The sequence below is a fragment of the Carcharodon carcharias genome, chromosome 20, assembly GCF_017639515.1.
Source record: "Carcharodon carcharias isolate sCarCar2 chromosome 20, sCarCar2.pri, whole genome shotgun sequence".
Classification (NCBI taxonomy): domain Eukaryota; kingdom Metazoa; phylum Chordata; class Chondrichthyes; order Lamniformes; family Lamnidae; genus Carcharodon; species Carcharodon carcharias.
Genome location: NC_054486.1, coordinates 73287302 through 73303978, shown reverse-complemented (window position 1 = coordinate 73303978; position 16677 = coordinate 73287302). Strand labels below are relative to the sequence as shown.

The 16677-nt window shown below is 44.7% G+C and overlaps 1 pseudogene; it reads left to right on the top strand.

The window, feature by feature from the left end:
* The first annotated feature begins 389 nt into the window (after window positions 1-389).
* On the top strand, window positions 390-16311 carry LOC121292344 (annotated as a pseudogene).
* Window positions 16312-16677: the final 366 nt, after the last annotated feature.

The following is a 16677-nucleotide window of genomic DNA, read 5'->3' as shown; positions in this document are numbered from 1 at the left end:
TTTATTTCCAGGTTTCTTTTTAACGTGAATTCAAACTCATAAAAGCCATGGTGGGATTTGAACTTGCATTCTTTGGATTATTGGTCCAGGCCTCTCCTTTGCTAGTCCAATATCATTACCACTACACTACAGTGCCCCAGTGAATGGGATATAACGTGACCTAATTTGGGAATACTTCACCCCTGTTGTTGAGCAAGTATGAAGGAGAATCAATGAGGATTGCATGTTTGACATAGGATTTTAGCAAGGTTTTTGACAAGGTCCTGCATGACAGACTGGTAAATAAATTAAAAGCACATGGGCTCTAAGGGAAAGTGGCAATTTGGATCCAAACCTGGCTCAGTGGCAGGAAGCAAAGAATTATGTTCAAAGGATGTTTTTGTGACCGGATGGCTATTTCCAGTAGGATCCTGCAGAGCTCAGTACTGGGTCCCTTGCTATTCATGGTATATGTCTGTGATTTGGATTTAAATGTAAAGGGCATGATTAAGAAATTTGCAGACAATATAAAAATTGAACATGTGGTTGATATTGAGGAAGAAAGCTATAGACTGTGGGAATGCATCAATAGGCTGGCCAGGTGGGCCAAAATAGAAGTGTCAGGTAATCTATTTGGGGAGGACAAACAAGGCAAGGGAAAATGCAATAAGTGGTAGGATACCAAGAAGTGTAGAGAAACAGAGGGACCTTCGAATGTATGTCTACAGTTCATTGTAGGGAGCGGGACAGGTAGGTCAGGTGGTTAAGAAGGCATGTGGGATATTTTCCTTTACTGGCCAAAGCCTAGACAACAAGAGCAGGGAGGATTTACTAAATCTGTATAAAACACTAGTTATATCACAGCTAGGGCACTGCATAGAGTTCTGCTCACCACATTACAGGATGTGATCATACTAAAGAGGGCACAGAAGATTATGAAGATGTTGCTGGGAGTAGAGAATTTTAGCCACGAGGAGAGATTGAATACACGGCGGTTGCTTCCTTTGGAACAAAGGAGGCTGAAGGTAGATTTAAGTGAGGTCTATAGGATTATGAAGGGCCTAAATAAACTGGGTAGGAAGGATGCGTTTCAGTTAGCATAGAGGACAATAAGTGGGGGCATTGATTTTAAGTAATTGGTGGAAAGATGTTGAAGAGTAATTCCTTTACCCAGAGATTGGTGGGTGCTGGAATCACTTACTGAAAGTGTGGAAAGGCAGAAACCCTCATTGCATTCAATAAAAACTTGGTTAGGTACTGGAGGTGCCGTAACCTACCAGGCTTTAGACCAAGAGCTGGGAAATGGGATTAGATTGGATTGTTCTTTCCCAGCCAGAGTAGATACAATGGACCGAATGGCCTCCATTATGCCGTGTATCTTTCTGTTTCTATGTTGCAAAAAGTGTGGAAGTATTCTATTGTCCTGGCAAAAAGACACCCCAAAACAAAATAAAAGCAACACTTAGATAAGGATTAAATTAATCAATTGCAAGACTAGAACCATAGAACCATAGAAAAGTTACAGCACAGAAGGAGGCCATTCGGCCCATCTTGTCCATGCCAGCCCGGGGATACCCAGATGCCCTTTCTAATCCCACCTTCCAGAACCCGGCCCTCAGCCCTGCAGCTTACAGCACTTAAGGTGCAGATCCAGGTACTTTTTAAAAGAGTTTAGACTTTCTACCTCTACCACCAACTTGGGCAGTGAATTCCAGACACCCACTACCCTCTGCATAAAAAAGTTCTTCCTCATGTCCCCCCTACACCTTCTGCCACTTATCTTGAATCTGTGTCCCCTGGTTCTAGAATTCTCCACCAAGGAAAACAATTTTATCCTGTCCACTCTATCTATTCCCCTCATAATTTTGTACAACTCAATCAAGTCACCTCTCAGCCTTCTTTGTTCTAAGGAAAACAACCCCAACCTATCCAATCTCTCCTCATAGCTACACTTTTCTAACCCTGGCAACATTCTTGTAAACCTCCTCTGCACTCTCTCCAGAGCTATTACGTCCTTCCTGTAATGTGGTGACCAGAACTGTACACAATAATCCAGTTGTGGTCTCACTAGTGTTTTCCAATTCCAACATTTTATCCTTAGTTTTATATTCTATACCTCTGCCAGTGAAGGAGAGCATTCCTCTACCTCGCGGAGGCTGAGCGTCAACTCGCAGACACTTCCTCCTACCTCTCCCTGGACCATGACCCCACCACTGAACATCAATCCATTGTTTCCAGGACTGTCACTGACCTCATCTCCTCTGGGGATCTCCCTCCCACAGCTTCCAACCTGATAGTCGCCCAACCTCGGACGGCCTGCTTCTATCTCCTACCCAAAATCCACAAACAGAACTGCCCCGGTAGACCGATCGTCTCAGCTTGCTCCTGCCCCACAGAACTCATTTCTCGTTATCTTGACTCCCTTCTCTCTCCCCTTGTCCAGTCCCTTCCCACCTACATCCGTGATTCCTCTGACACCTTACGTCACATCAACAATTTCCAGTTCCCTGGCCCCAACCGCTTCCTCTTCACCATGGACGTCCAATCCCTCTACACCTCCATCCCCCACCAGGATGGTCTGAGGACCCTTAGCTTCTTCTTCGAACAGAGACCCGAACAATCCCCATCCACCACTACTCTCCTCCGTCTGGCTGAACTTGTTCTCACGCTGAACAATTTCTCCTTCAACTCCTCTCACTTCCTCCAAATAAAAGGTGTGGCTATGGGTACCCGCATGGGCCCCAGCTATGCCTGTCTCTTTATGGGGTATGTGGAACATTCCTTGTTCCAGTCCTACTCCGGCCCTCTTCCACAACTCTTTCTCCGGTACATCGATGATTACTTCGGTGCCGCTTCATGCTCTCGTCGGGACTTGGAAAAATTTATTAATCTTGCTTCCAATCTCCACCCCTCCATCATTTTCACGTGGTCCATCTCTGACACTTCCCTTCCCTTCCTTGACCTCTCTGTCTCAATCTCTGGTGATAGACTGTCCACCAATATCCATTACAAACCCACTGACTCCCACAGCTATCTCGACTACAGCTCCTCACACCCCACTTCCTGTAAGGACTCCATCCCATTCTCTCAGTTCCTTCGCCTCCGTCGCATCTGTTCCGATGATGCTACCTTCAAAAAAAGTACCTCTGACATGTCCTCCTTCTTCCTTAACCGAGGTTTTCCACCCACGGTCGTTGACAGGGCCCTCAACCGTGTCCGGCCCATCTCCCGCGCATCCACCCTCACGCCTTCTCCTCCCTCCCAGAAACATGATAGGGTCCCCCTTGTCCTCACTTATCACCCCACCAGCCTCCACATTCAAAGGATCATCCTCCGCCATTTCCGCCAACTCCAGCATGATGCCACCACCAAACACATCTTCCCTTCACCCCCCCTATCGGCATTCCGTAGGGATCGCTCCCTCCGGGACACCCTGGTCCACTCCTCCATCACCCCCTACTCCTCAACCCCCTCCTATGGCACCACCCCATGCCCACGCAAAAGATGCAATACCTGCCCTTTCACTTCCTCTCTCCTCACCATCCAAGGACCCAAGCACTCTTTTCAAGTGAAGCAGCATTTCACTTGCATTTCCCCCAACTTAGTCTACTGCATTCGTTGCTCCCAATGTGGTCTCCTCTACATTGGAGAGACCAAACGTAAACTGGGCGACCGCTTTGCAGAACACCTGCAGTCTGTCCGCAAGAATGACCCAAACCTCCCTGTCGCTTGCCATTTTAACACTCCACCCTGCTCTCTTGCCCACATGTCTGTCCTTGGCTTGCTGCATTGTTCCAGTGAAGCCCAACGCAAACTGGAGGAACAACACCTCATCTTCCGACTAGGCACTTTACAGCCATCCGGACTGAATATTGAATTCAACAACTTTAGGTCGTAAGCTCCCTCCCCCACCCCACCCCCTTTCTGTTTCCCCCTTCCTTTTCTTTTTTTTCCAATAAATTATATAGATTTTCCTTTTCCCACCTATTTCCATTATAAAAAGAGAAAAAGAAAAAAAAATATTTATTTATTTATTTATTTATTTTTTTACATCTTTTATGCTCTCCCCACCCCCACTAGAGCTATACCTTGAGTGCCCTACCATCCATTTTTAATTAGCACATTCGTTTAGATAATATCACCAACTTTAACTTTAACACCTATGTGTTCTTTTGTATTATTGTTGTTGACATCTTTTGATGATCTGCTTCTATCACTGCTTGTTTGTCCCTACAACCACACCACCCCCCCACCTCTCTCTCCGCCCCCCACACATACACCTTAAACCAGCTTATATTTCAACTCTTTCTTGGACTCGAACTCAAGTTCTGTCGAAGGGTCATGAGGACTCGAAATGTCAACTCTTTTCTTCTCCGCCGATGCTGCCAGACCTGCTGAGTTTTTCCAGGTAATTCTGTTTTTGTTTTTGTTTTGCCTTCTTTACAACCTTGTCTACTTGAACTGCTGGCTTCAGGGACCTGTACTTGTACGCCAAGATCTCTCGCTTCATCTACCCCTCTTAGTATATTCCCATTTATTGTGTAATCCCTGTAACTGTTTGATCTCCCTAAATGTATGACCTCACAGTTCTCTATGTTAAAATCCATCTGCCACTTTACTGCCCCCTCCACCAACCCATCTATATCGTTTTGGAGATTATGGCTATCCTCTATACTATCCACTACTCAGCCAATCTTTGTGTCATCTGCAAATTTCCCAATCGTGCCCCCCATGTTCACATCCAAATCATTAATATATAACACAAACAGCAAGGGTCCTAACACCAAGCCCTGTGGAACACCACTTGAGACAACTTTCCATTCGCAAGAGCATCCATCAACCTTTACCCTTTGTTTCCTGTTACAAAGCCAATCTTTTATCCAGTTTGCCACATTACCCTGAATCCCATGGGCTTTTACTTTCCTGACCAATCTGCCATGTGGGAGCTTGTCAAATGCCTTGCTAAAATCCATGTACACAACATCCACTGCACTACTTTCATCAACCCTTCTTGTCACTTCCTCAAAGAATTCAATCAAATTTGAGAGGCAAGACCTTCTTTTTACAAATCCATGCTGACCATCCCTGACTGGTCCATGCCTTTCCACACGATAGTTAATCCTAAATCTCAGGATTGATTCTACTAATTTGCTCACCACCAAAGTAAGACTAACTAGCCTATAATTGTTTGGCATTTCCTATAATCCCTTTTTAAACAATGGAACTACATTTGCATTTCTCCTGTCCTCTGGTACCTCCCCTGTATCTAGTGAAGATTGGAAAATCATCCTCGGAGCATCTGCTATCTCCTCCCTGCCATCCTTAAGCAGCCTCAGAAACAATCCATCTGGCCCTGGTGACTCATCAACTTTCAAGGATTTCAACCCTTCGGGTACTTCCTCTGTCTTTATGACTATCCCATCCAATATCTCGCAGTGTTCCTCTTGGACAACTATATGTACATCCTCCCTTTCCTTTGTAAATATGGAGACAAAATATTCATTCAAAACACTTCCCACAGCCTCTGCATCTACACACAAGTTTCCATCTTCATCTCTGATAGGTCCCACTTTTTCCTTAACTTTTAGCATTAATGTAGTGGAAAACATCTTTGAGTTATCTTTAACTTTACTTGCTAATGTTTTGTCATGTCCTCTCTTTGATTTCCTTATTTCCTTTTTTATTTCATCCCTGCACTTCCTACATTTGTCTAGACTATCTGTAGTGCTTAGTTCTTTGTGGCTATTGTACGCTTTCTTTTTCTGTTTGATCTTACCCTGTATTCCTCTAGATAATCAGGGGGGTCTAGATTTGGCAGTACCACTCTTATTTTTGTAGGGGACATGTCTACTTTGTACAATTAGGATCTTGCTTTTTAGTGCTTCCCACTGGTTTTCCACTGTTTTATCCTCCAGCAGTACTGTCCAGTCCACCTCAGCCAAATCCCTTTTTGCAAATCATTTCTGCAAAATTTGCCTTCCCCCAGTTCAAGACTTTTACTCCTGCCTTATCTCTGTCCTTTTCCATGGTAATGCTAAATCTAACTGAATTGTGATCACTGTCCCCGATATGGTCGCCAGCTGTTACTTCAACCACTTGCCCTTCTTCGTTCCCCAAGACTAGGTCTAGAATTGCATCTCCTTTTGTTGGGTTTGCACTAATTGATTGAAAAAATTTTCCTGGACACACTGCACGAATTTTTCTCCCTCAGTATCCCTTATATTGTTTGAATCCCAGTTGATATTAGGATAGTTGAAGTCTCCTACTATTATAGTCCTCTTGTTCTTATAAGCAGAAATTTGCCTACATATTTGTTCTTCTATCTCCCTTTCACAATTTGGGGGTCTGTAGTATACTCCCAGTTGTGTGACTGCCCCTTTTTTTATTTCTAAGCTCAATCCATAAAACCTCATTTGTTGACCCGTTTAGTATATCATCCCTTCTCACAACTGGAATTGTTTCTTTAACCATTTGTCACCCCCCTCCTTTTTATCTTCTATTCTATTGTGTCTGAAGACTCTATAACCAGGGATATTAAGCTGCCAGTTTTGTCCCTCCTTTAGCCAGGTATCCGTTATAGCAATGACATCCTGCTGCCATGTGTCTACCTGTGCCCTTAACTCATCTACCTTGTTTGTAATACTCCTTGCATTGAAGTATAAGCAGTTTAAACCCGTCAATTTCCCTTGCTGGACACTTTGTAAACTTTGCTTCTCCTGCAACTCCATGTCTATCACAACGTCCCTAGCTAATGTTCTACCTCCATTTTTCTGCTCTGAATCTGACCTATTTGATCCTACTCCTGGGATCCCATCTCCCTGCCACACTAGTTTAAATACTCCCCAACAGAACTAGCAAAAGCCCCCGCAAGGACACTGGTTCCAGCTCAGCCTGGGTGTAGTCCGTCCGGTTTGTACAGGTCCCACCTTCCCCAGAACCGGTCCCAGTGCCTCAAGAATCTGAAATTAATCTGTTTACCAAACATTACTGTAAATTTTTTCATGATTTGTCCTTTTGTTATCTTTAAAACTGAGAAATGTAATGCTTTCATATTTATAAAAACATCGCCAGAAACATGTTTTATGGTCTGAATTTTTTGCCTGCTGGCCATCACAGAAGCCATTATAACCGTTAGGCCATCAAAGGAGAAATAAACAAGTAGACTGACAAAGATAATGAAGATTGATAGCCCTTTTGAAAAGTTAAACCTGGTAAAGATAGATGCTGTAGAAGATTAAAAAAAAGAAACATGTAATTGGTACAGGATTAGAGAAGACTGACACTTTTCTGTTAACAACAAGTGAAATGGCTATAATAAGACCCCTAGTGCATTTTTCAAAGTGTCACCTCAACACTTATCAGATAAAGTCAGAAGGAGAATACAACAAAGAAAGGAGAAAAGTGATTTTGATTAAAGTCTTCCATAATCTGGTTAGAATCATTCAACTTCAATTTTTGCATGTTTGTAGAATCTTTTACATATGTCAGAGGAATCAAGTTCTCAATTTATGCATTACTTTTGACTGAATAATTGAGTTTTGTTTATCAGCAGCTACCAAGTATGTCACAACAATATTTGAAAATATATTTCTAACACAAAAACATTTGCTCAATTACGTATTAGTCAACTTTGCATGAGAAATAAGCACAACTACCAGTGACTCATTGTCAAACCTCCATGGTGTTACCATGGAATCATACACCGGAATAACAATGCAATTCACAAACGTCCATTTTGAGCCTGGAGGTAGAGTGGCTTATAGTTGTAAACTGGGGTGGGGCAGCTTACAAATGGCTTAGTACCCTGTCCACTTCAAACAGACATAATGCAACATAACTATGCAATTCAAAATCTTAGCCTAGTTTTAGGTCATAATTGAAAATTCAGATATAAATGGATGGAGCCTGCACCATGCATTTTTGAAGATGGAGTGTTCAGTCTTATTACCCCATTCATTGAGGGAAAAATTCATTACAGTTTTCCACCAGTTAAAGGCAGATCAAAAGTTGTCAAGAGGATGAAGAGGCCATACAGAGGTAGGTTTAAATGTTTCTGTTGGGCGGCCAGGACAATGAGAAGTGCTCCTCCAGACCACACAAAGAAAGTCCTTGTCTCCTCTGTCCCTGACACCACCCTTCCCCTGCATGAGAGCTTTGCAAAACCTTCACACCATGACTTAGCTTCTTGCTGATGAACTTTCCATTGGCCCGTGGCTACCCAATTTTCCATTCAGGCAGCCGAATACTGGCTTGTAGCTGAGGCCCTAGAATAAAAATAACTGGGCCTGAAAGCTGGACCTGCAGGTATGTTTTACAACCTGCCTCCTGAAGCCAACTAGGGGATAAAATTGGCTTTCTACCCCTCCTCCACCCAGTCTCTGTTTCCTCCCTTTGACCATGTTTTAATTCAATTAGTTGCACTTCCCCCAATTCCTTAGCCCTTATTATTCTCCAGTATTCTCCTGTGTGGTAACTTCTCAAAGGCTTTCTAAAGATCCATGTTTATACATGCACTCTATGGGCGGAATTTTCTGTGCCCACTGGCATTGGGCATGAGCGGACAATATGGCGAGAAGGCTAGAAATTGGTTTCATAACATTGTGAAACTAGTTTGTGATCGTCCACTCAGCCTGTGGATGGCGGGCCACGTTTCCTGCCATCGGGCGTCAGGGAACCTCACTGTAATACTTCTGCATATTATTATAAGGCCAGCCTGCCAGAGTCATCCCCCCGATGATCCCACTGGATCGTCCACCCATGAACGTGTTTCACAACAGCATATATAAGGCGTGCACTTGTCGGTCTGCACTTTGAGTGGAACTTGGAGGCAAGTGCACAATAACGTTGTGCAGTGCTCGCCTGGGTCACCTGTTGGACTCCAAGGTTGAGGCACGTTGGAGTAAGGGGGGGCAAGGGCTTCCCAGAATTTGAAGGTAGTGCACAGGCACATGCAGGATGGGGGAGAAGGCAAGCGGCCATGCATCAGGGAAACCTTGTATAAAATGACTATTCCTCTGCAGCTGAGACAGTTCAGACGCAGCCACATTGACATCCGTGGAGTCAGGCCTCTAGCTTATCTGCCCTCTCAAGCAATGCAGAGGAATCAAACTAGCATCAAGTGCTCCAGAGCTTTTCACCTCTTGGGTACAGCTTGCAAACTAATGAGCACTTTGAGCAGATAGTTGGGCATGTTGTACAATCTCCTTGCTAAAGCTAGCAGTCACTGGTGGAGGGGGTCACAGCCCCTTGCAATGTCAGCATCCCGGTTTGGCCAGCCTCCCCCATGGTTCAAGCTAACAGTGCAGCCTTGCATTGAGGGTTAGGAGAATGCCTGCGCCTGAGCTGAGAGCACAGCATGCAGTCCAATGGGCAAAGCTGCCGCCAATCAGTCAGGTGGAGTAGGGCAGAGTGGTTCGGGTTTCGGGCAGCCATGCAGTGCACTAAACTCTGGCTCTCCAAGTGATGGCCAGCACTCTCTGGGATGCATTAAGGGGCCTCCAGACTTAACCAAGAGAGGTTTTTAGTACACCCAAGCTAACCCACGTGCCTCCCAATTTCATCCTGCAGGAGGAGTACATCAGACGTATGGAGCCTGGTGAACTAGCTGTATGCCTCGTGGCTTACAGAGAGCAGAGACTATGGAGAAGAGAGCGACGGAGGCACCTGGCTGTGCAGAGGGAGGAGCAGCATCCTCAGGAAGAAGCGATGGCTGGGGCTCCCACACATGCTGCTGAAAAGCCATAGCGAGCTGTCATTGGTCGGTGCCTAGCTAGACTCAGGGTCTTTGGATGGCGCCTTTCATTCCTGCAGATGACCGACAACCAGTATCACTGAAGACTGCGCATGTCTAGGGAACTGGTTGGTCACATCTGCCAGCTACTGCAGGATTTGTCGCCACATGGACATAGAGGGCATCCAATGCTACTGGCTGTGAAAGTGACCTCAGTGCTCAATTTTTATGTCAGTGGCTCCATTCAGAGTCCACAGGTGACCTCTGTGGAGTATCCCAAGCCTCTACCCGCAAATGCATCCATGAGGTCATGGATGCCATCTTGTTTACACTTTGTAATCAGTGTCATACGATAGAGACGCAGTCATGAAACTTTAGAAACATCTGATCCTTTGTCCACCTGACCCCTTCAGGAGCAGAGTGTCACTGATCACTGATGCTGAAGAGATGGGAGCCAGCCCCGCCTTAAAGGTATTGAGAGCATACGGAGGGAATGATGGAAATCTATGATGCCTGCCCACGACATTCTGGTAGCAATGACAAGCACCACCAAGGTGTAGGCACCAGTAATATGCCCAGTGAGTGTGAGGTGTGACCATCACTTTGGTCTGAAGGCTGCACAGAACACAGGGAATAGGTTCTGGATTGAGACACCTGCCTTTATCTTGTGCAGAAACATTACACATCTGAGTGACATGAACATTGCTCATCAGAACAAGAAGCCATAGGCAGGGAGACATGCTTGGGAGTTTATTTACAATAGTGAACATTACATTGAAGTGATTAACACTAATGCCCAGGCTATGCACTACATCTTCTTAACTTTCCTAACCCTGCCAACACGTCTCGGTGCTCCTAGGACACCCACAGCTGAGGTCGAGACAGCCTACTGACTGCTATGCGCTGTATGTGATGACCTTGGCAGATGTCCTCTGGAGAGCTGAGACCTGGAGGGCCCCGGCCTGCTTTCAGGGTCCTGCTGTGTGGCAGTGGCAGTGGCCTACTCGGCTTGTGGAGCTGGAGCTGCTGAGGTCACAGGAAGAGGGGATTCAGATGAGCCAGTCACTCCTGAGTCACCTGGATGGATGGCTCCTGGGGGGGTTACTCCTCCCTATGGGTGACTGAGGGCCCCTGGCCGATCCCGTGACGAGAAGGGGTAGCTGGAGTGAAATCGGGCTGCCCCGCACCTCCCTCTGTTGGAGTCCAACTGTGGCGTCGGTGATGATGGATTTCAGCCCGCGCAGAAGTGCATGAATGAAGTCCTGGACCAAGGTCTTCACAGCAGCTGCCACCCTACCAGTGTTGACCTTGGTGCGTTGGAATGCCAGCCAATCACCTCAGCCTGAAGGCGGGTGGACCCCTCCATCGTGCCTTGCAATCTGAGGAGTGCAGCAGACATCCCTTCCTGAGCTTACCTTGCAGTTCCAGCAACTGTGACATGACTGAGTCCAAGGGCTCGTCATCAGCAAACTTCTGGCCTCCAGTAGTCCTCCGAGTGCCGAACACATGGGAAGACCCTGCCACCACCTGCTGTGGATCAGAAAATGCGATGTGCTCACCAGATTGTGATCCTGAGGCTATTCTAAAGCTAGGTCCCACCCAGGTGTGTGTCTCTGCGCTGGTGGAGAGTGTGGGTGAGTGTTGTGACGGGTCTTCAGGGAGGTTTTCAGCGGATTCCTCTTCTAAACTTCCCTCAGGGCTTGATTGGAGGCTCTGGGTCATGGGCTCTCTTGACTGTTTGGCAGATGTGCCTGCAAAAGCAATGAGAGATAATTAGTGCACAGCAGTGGCCTGTGAAACAGGACACATCATTCACAACATGGTTGACTGATGAATGTTGCACTGCTGGATCCTCACCATCAGCAAAGGACTGGTCTAGATCCTCATCAGCCAGCTGGATGGCTTTGCTTTCAAAGTCCATGAGGACCTTGATTTCAGGCATTCCCCCAATGGTCTGTGACCTCTCTCTCTTGCTGTGTACCAGCTTGTCCTGCATGAACAGAGATGGAGAGGGTGCAAGCAGGACACCTGACAGGCCAGATAATAAGTATGCCTTGCACGTATGGGTAGTGAGTGGTCCCTTAGAAAATGAGGACAATGAAAGTGTGTATGAGAGAGTGAATGGTGATGTCCCTTGAACTGGCAGTGAGTGAGGGCTCTGTTAATATGCGATGAGTGTGTGAGTTGAGAGTGATGAGAAGAGTGACTTACCCTGGCAGAACAAAGGAGACAATTCATCCTCTTGCGGCACTGGGTGGCTGTCCTCTTTTGCAGGGTGTTGGCACAGACCACTGTTGCCATCGCCTCCCAAGCCAGATTGGTGATGTTGATCCCACCCTGCGGCCAGAGCAGGGGTAGAAGACATCAAGGCAAACCTCCACTGCATCCAAAAGGCGCTTGAGGGATGCATCATTGAACTTGAGGGCTGCAGTCCTTTTGCCTTTTGGGGCCATGTCTTCCATGCAGCATTCCTGGGCTGGAAGCACTGAGCGGTGCGCGTGAGGCTGCACCTTAAATATGGTGCTCAGTGTGATGAAGCGGTGAGGTGATGGCGTGACGAGCGAATGAGAGCCCCCCTCCCACCATGGAAATGGCGTGTTTCCCGGGAAAGCATAAATAACACGGTGGGTTTGGGATGATATGGCGTGAGAAGCTACTGTGGCCAGCGTGCAAAATGTCGTTTTCCCTGCCTGCTACCGCGCTCAGTGCAAATCTGGGACAATTCCACCCTATTTCTTCCATCAATTAAGTTTATCACTTACTCGAAGAACTCAATCAGGTTTGTGAAGCTAGTGTTCCTTTATGAAATTCATGGTGCTGCTTCTATAATTATTTTCCCTTCATCTAGATGCCTGGGAGATCACAATCACTTGAATGCATACAGATCTGATGAGCCACACATCTGCAATAATGTTGCTTAGCCTATTCTTGATGTGCTAACCCAGCACTTGAGTGTATCCAGAAGAGCCTGCATTAGCTCAGCTCTGTAATAGCAACTACTCAGGTGTTTGGAAATAAATTTCAGTTGGTGTAAAATTATTAATTATAAATTTTCATAATTTTGAATCACATGGGTTTCCGTTTTGTCACAGTACTTTGCACAGTAACATGGAACAGAATAACAAATCCCTAATAATTCTGCTTATATTACAGTTGTACACTATGGGTCATTATTCTGCTTGGTCTTTCAATGATCAATGCTGCAGTATCATTGCATAACTAGCATATAAGGAATATCTTCATCTCAAGAATCTTCTTATTCCGGATATCAAAAAAAAATGGTGTTCATGCCTATTATTTCAATAACACTGCTATGCAAAATCAATTTAGGATTGCGACACACTTTAGAAATTTGTTGTTGTATCAGGCCATTGGTTGTACATGATATTGACAGCAGTGCTGAATAGCTCTTTGCTGTTACAGAAGCAGATTCAAAACTAATTATAGACACATAACATGTAAACATGTCCTTTTCCATGTTACTGGGTGAAGTACTGTGACAAAAGGAAAACCCGTTTGATTCAAAATTATGAACATTTTACAATTAATAATTTTACACCAGCTGAAATGTATTTCCAAACAACTGAGTAATTGTTATTACAGATGCTCATCAATCCTTTTAGCATTTCTAATTTAAATATCTGCAGACAGGTAAAATACAACCATATCATGATAATTGCAGGTTTTTAATCAGCTAATTTAATTAATTGTGGTTGATCTGTTGTAACATGCTGATCCTGTGTACCTAAGCAACCATATGCACTATTAACATTTTTGTAATTGCCAGTTACACCTTACCATGTTTAAATAGGTAACATCACAGGCTGGATTTTATGCTCCCCTGCCAGCAGGTTTGAAGGCAGGGGGGCTCGTTCAATGCAGTGAGTGGCCTACCTGCCACCTACCAGCCTGCCGCAGCCTCCACTGCAATTATACCATCAGTGGAGGTGGTGGTGGGCAATCTGCCCGCTGGTGGTGGGCAGCCTGCTCACTGGTGGGTCAATTGAGGCTGTTAAGTGGGTAATTAATTCCCACTTAAGGGCCTCATCCCTCTGCCATCAGAATTTAACCAATGGTGGGAGCGGTTGACGCTAAGCGCCCAGACCAGCAGGCTGGTGTGGGTGGGGTGTTGGGGGGAAGAGGTCCCTCCTTAATGGGAGCCTTGGACCCATTGGAGGGCTCCCCAAGGTTCTATACCCTCCCAGGTTGCCCACCCCCCACCTTCTTAACTTCCCCTTGGCCTACCAGCTTACCCAAATCCCGATCCAATGCTGCATGCCTCTCTCCCAAAGTTCTGGGGAGCTGCTAGCCTCTAATTGGTCTGCAGCTCTCTGATGCGGGACTTCCTGTTCCAGAGAGGTAGAAATCCCCTCTCCAGCCTAAATGGCTGCGAGGCAGGCATTGTTACCCTCAGCGGGCTCCACCCCTGGCCTTTTAGCCAGGAGGGTATAGAATCCAGCACCTCATATAATTCAGCCCCACATAAGCATCTTATGCATTTCATGTTAATGGTAACATGCTTACAGCACAAGATCATAAGACATGTTCAGGTGAACAGAAAAAGGCCATTCAGTCCATTTTATTTCATCTTTCCATAATGCCAAAACTAATGTCTTCCCATTCGAGTATTTGATTGTTTCTCAGTGGAATCTAGTATACAGGCCACTATTCCTTTTCTTACAAACCAGTTCTAAATATTAATTTCCCTCTGAAGAAATACATCTTGATATGTAGGCTAACTTACCTTCCAAACCTAAACATGTACCTTATTTTTATACAAATGCAAAATGCAACGGTTGCTGGAAACGTAAAATAAAAACAGAAAATGATGGTAATGCTCAGCAGATCAGGAAACATTTGCAGAGAGAAACAGAGCTCTGTTTCTGATTCTCTCTCCACAAGTGCTGCCTGATTTGCTATTTCCAGCATTTTCTGTTTTAAGCCTTATTTTCTGTTGCCCAGTAAATCTGAAGGTTTATTTTCTATTTTCCATCCAATGCACAGTACCTTGCATTTAAATACATTAATCTTTGTGTTATCCTGCACTCTACCAACCACAATTCTCGACTAACTGGAATTTCTGCTGTTCCCCTACTACAAATCATCATTTACTAACTGGAAGCAATTACGAAGTTGTCCAGAACCCGAAGATTTCCAAGGTCCCCTGGGTATGACTAGGCAAGTTGCCGGTAGAGGCGTTGCTGGTCCTCTCATTAGTAGCCGCCATTGTAATTTTTACATTTGCTATCGTGTGAATTATAAACCCCATCCTGCAATTATAGCATCCAATAAACCAGGGAAAGCTGAGGTGAGAGGTGCAAAACATTTGCTTTGACACTTAAGTAGAAAATTGACAACTGTTGTTGCATAAAGTGAGAAATGGGAGATTTTGTTGAAAGGATTTATGGTTGGTTTATCCACAATGGGCGACATCAGGGGTCAAAAAGAACAGTTGCTGATGTTTGTCGCTGGTTCTGAATCAAATAAAGCTGTTGAAGGATGCCATACTCCATATGCACCCAAGTTAGAGCAGTTAGACAGTGATTTATATGAATGTTTTCATTGAAGTGTTTGGAGGGAGTCCCTACCTCCAGCCCAACTCATTGAGAAGGCAAAAAAAAATTCATAAGGAAATGAAATTGACTGAAACGTGCATTTTCTGATGGGTGGCTTTCACGTTTTAAACTTTGTCACATTTGGCATTATAACGTTAGATGTATCAAGTGAACAAAAAATCGGCTGACTTTGAAGCTGCAGAAAAAAATACTGTAAATTTTTTTAACAAATTAATTACTGGATTTAATCTGTCCCTTGATCAAATTTATAATGCAGACAAAACTGGTTTATGTTGGCGGTGCTTGCTAAATTCTACTCTGGCAACTGCGAGTGAATATGATTCTACTGGTTTTAAGCAGGATAAAGATAGAATTACAGTGCTTACACTTGCAAATGCTGCAGGCTCGCATAAAGTAAAGCTTTTGGTGGTTGGAAAATGTAAGCATCCTAGGTCATTTAAAGGTGCTGCACAGTTACCTGTAATTTACAATGCACGGAGTAATGCATGGGCAGACAAAGAAATTTTTTGAGCATGGGCTCATCATGTTTCTGCACCTGCAGTGACAGAACACCAGAAAAGTAGGCAAGTCTGAAGATAGTGAGGCTATTCTATTGCTAGACAATTGTCAAGCTCAGCCTCATGAATCTGAATTTATGAATGGTAACATTTTTACCAATTTTCTATCTGCCTATGTAACTTTATTTATTCAACCAATGGACCAGGGTGCCATCCAGGATATGAAATGTTATTACAGAAGAGATTTCATGAGAAAGTTAATCAATCATGAGGGCACTATTTGGAACTTCCAATCTGTTCATAGCATAAAAGATGCAATTTTTAATGTGGCCTGCGCCTGGAAATCAGTGAAAAGTGCAACATTGAGGAGGCTTGGAGAAAACTGTTGCCCGGTGCTATATTTGCAGAAGGCTGTTCTGATGAAGAAGATTCTGAAGGATTTAATATAAGGCCTAGAACAAATACATCATCTGAAATGATGGAAATGGTTCTACACACCCAATCGACAACCTTTGCGAAAGTGAGATAGAAGAATGGGTTGAAGCTGACAAGGAGGCTAAAGTGACACATACTGTTAGTGATGCAGAAATTATGGAGAGTGCTATGAAACCTCAAAAGCTGAAGGAAACTGAAAAAGACTCTGAAGAAGAAGAAATCAGTGAAGAGGATAAAATAACTTGGGCTAATGCTGCTTCAGCTTTTGATATATTGATTAAATTTGCTGAAAGGCAGACTTGTCACTCCTCACAAGAGGTTATGCAATTGAATATTCTGCATCCTACTTTCACTTAGAAAAGTCAGAAGGCAAATAGGTAAGCTGACATCAGCGATTTATTCAAAAAGGCATCCAAGGCTTATACTAGGACCTAATCTCCTACACCTTCTACATCTTCAG